This window comes from Macaca nemestrina, chromosome 11 (assembly GCF_043159975.1).
Source record: "Macaca nemestrina isolate mMacNem1 chromosome 11, mMacNem.hap1, whole genome shotgun sequence".
Lineage (NCBI taxonomy): Eukaryota > Metazoa > Chordata > Mammalia > Primates > Cercopithecidae > Macaca > Macaca nemestrina.
This window is the reverse complement of record NC_092135.1, coordinates 71,882,711-71,885,279: the sequence shown is the minus strand read 5'-3', so window position 1 is coordinate 71,885,279 and position 2,569 is coordinate 71,882,711.

Here is a 2,569-nt window from a genome sequence, read left to right as displayed (position 1 = left end):
TTTGCATATCCCCAGTAACAGTTTGGAATATTACAAGAAAAATACAGCATGACAGATGCACCCATCAGATTCTGCATATTTAGTCATCAGTAGATAACTAAGATATTGTCCACAGGTATAATATTTAGGTGTGGTACCTGTTTTGAAATACCTATTTGGTGTTAAGTAGTCTTAATAAGAATAAATATTGTAAATAGGTTACAAATAAACTTTTATCTTTTCAAAAAAACTTCGATCATACAATCTCATCCAGTTCTTTTTTAAAAAAATTTTGTATTATACTTTAAGTTCTAGGGTACATGTGCACAACATGCAGGTTTGTTACATATGTATACATGTGCCATGTTGGTGTGCTGCACCCATTAACTCGTCATTTACATTAGGTATATCTCCTAATGCTATCCCTCTCCCCTACCCACTCCCCACAATAGGACCTGGTGTGTGATGCTCCGCTTCCTGTGTCCAAGTGATCTCATTGTTCAATTCCCACCTATGAGTGAGAGCATGCGGTATTTGGTTTTCTGTTCTTGTGATAGTTTGCTGAGAATGATGGTTTCTAGTTGCATCCATGTCCCTACAAAGCACACGAACTCATCCTTTTTTATGGCTGCATAGCATTCCATGGTGTATATGTGCCACATTTTCTTAATCTAGTCTGTCACTGATGGACATTTGGGTTGATTCTTTTTTTTTTTTTTGAGATGGAGTTTCGCTCTTGTTTTTCAGGCTGGAGTGCAGTGGCGCGATCTCGGCTCACTGCAACCTCCGCCTCCCAGTTTCAAGTGATTCTCCTGCCTCAGCCTCCCATGTAACTGGGATTACAGGCATCCGCCACCACGCCTGGCTAATTTTTTGTATTTTTAGTAGAGATGAGGTTTCACCATGTTGGCCAGGCTGGCCTCGAACTCCTCAGGTGATCCACCCGAAGTGGCCCCCCAAAGTCCTGGGATTACAGGCGTGAGGCACTGTGCCTGGCTTCATCCTGCTCTTAAGACCAGCCTGGGACAAGGGCAGAATAGATAATTATGACAGTGTTACAATGTTACAGGTGAACAAAGAGAAAACGTAAATGACTTGCCCAAGGTCACAAAGCCTATAAAGAGCAGAAGTAGGACAAGAATCCTAGTGGCCATTACTACTATTGTAACGATTATTCTATTGACTCCATGACATACTTCTCTGATTTCTCTGCTCTGCTGTCCTGTATAAAGAGATTTCAGTAATGCATGTGCTCCAGAGCTGCTTTAGTCTACCCTGGGCTGAGGAGTGGGGTGGCACCGATTGGGTCCTTACCTTTGGTGCAGACAGGGGCTGAAAACCTGGCCTTACCTTCCTGGCCCATTTCTTAGTTTTGCCTGTGGCCAGGTATGAGTAAGATGGTTAGAACTGGGGCCCTTTTTACATGCCATGTTTTTCTGGTTTCTAAAAATGAAAATGGCAAGAAATCCCTGCAGCAAGAGTATTTGTTCTAGGCAGGGCATTTCCTGTCAGCTTCCTCCAGGAGGAAGATTTACCTTTAGGGCAGTCACGCTCCCCATCCTACGTATGTGATTGCTCTGACACCTTTTGAAGCTACATCAGATTCAGCCTTTCAGGTGTGTCCTGGTCTGACTATTGGATTAGAGTGCAAATGCAGTAGATTGCATGAATTAATTTTATTTAAAAAAAAAAAAAAACCTCTTTTTAAAGCTGGGAGGTGCACACATTTGCCAATATTATCCTGAAGCTTTAAGGGCCCTCCCAGCCCCAGGGGAGTTGGGCTGGCTGGCTTGACCACAGGAAGAAGCAGTGGTGACCAGCACGGACTGACGCATGCTGGTTTGATGGTGGGACAGCATCTGTCACGAGCCTTGGCAGTTCATTATCTGAGATCACTCACTCGCATTTGGTCTTTGCTTGAATTTGTTTTGGAAAAAAAGAAGAGAAACACACCCCAAATTCCAGGTAATGGAACATCATTAAATTGGAGGCACCAAGGTTGCAGGAATGGGGAGGATTTTCACTGGACAAGAAAATGTAAAACACCCTTGCTCCTCCATAGCTGGAACTCAGCCATATTGCACATTTGCATTATTCTGGCTGCTGATGGTTGTTTTGAGGGCAAGGACCTGAGTTTTGGATGCTCACAAATCAGAGAACAGTGCCAGGGGAAACCCAGAGTTGCATTTAGCAACTCTACCCGGAGAATGCAAAATACACCTTCCTGTTCAGTCCCCTTTACACACTGCTTAGACATGGTGGACTCCCAAAGCTGCAGGGGAAGGCATGACTTCGAAAGTCTCTAACAGGCTGTACGAACATGCTTTCCCACATAAACACTGAGACATCTGGGGAGAGAGAGGGGGAAAAAAGAGGGGTGGAGGCAGGGAGACCTCTAGACAGAAAAAGCCAAGAGCGCAACAGCAGCTGTGAACGTGCCAGAGGCAGGCAGGCAGATAGCCAGGATTCTCTGAGCAAAAGCTGAGCAGCAGGGCAAGCCACTCTCCCAGCAGAGTCACTGGCCTGGAAGTGTTGGATGGTGCCCACCAGTTGCCTAAGCAACCCGGGGGTGTCTAGAATTTCTGGGGGT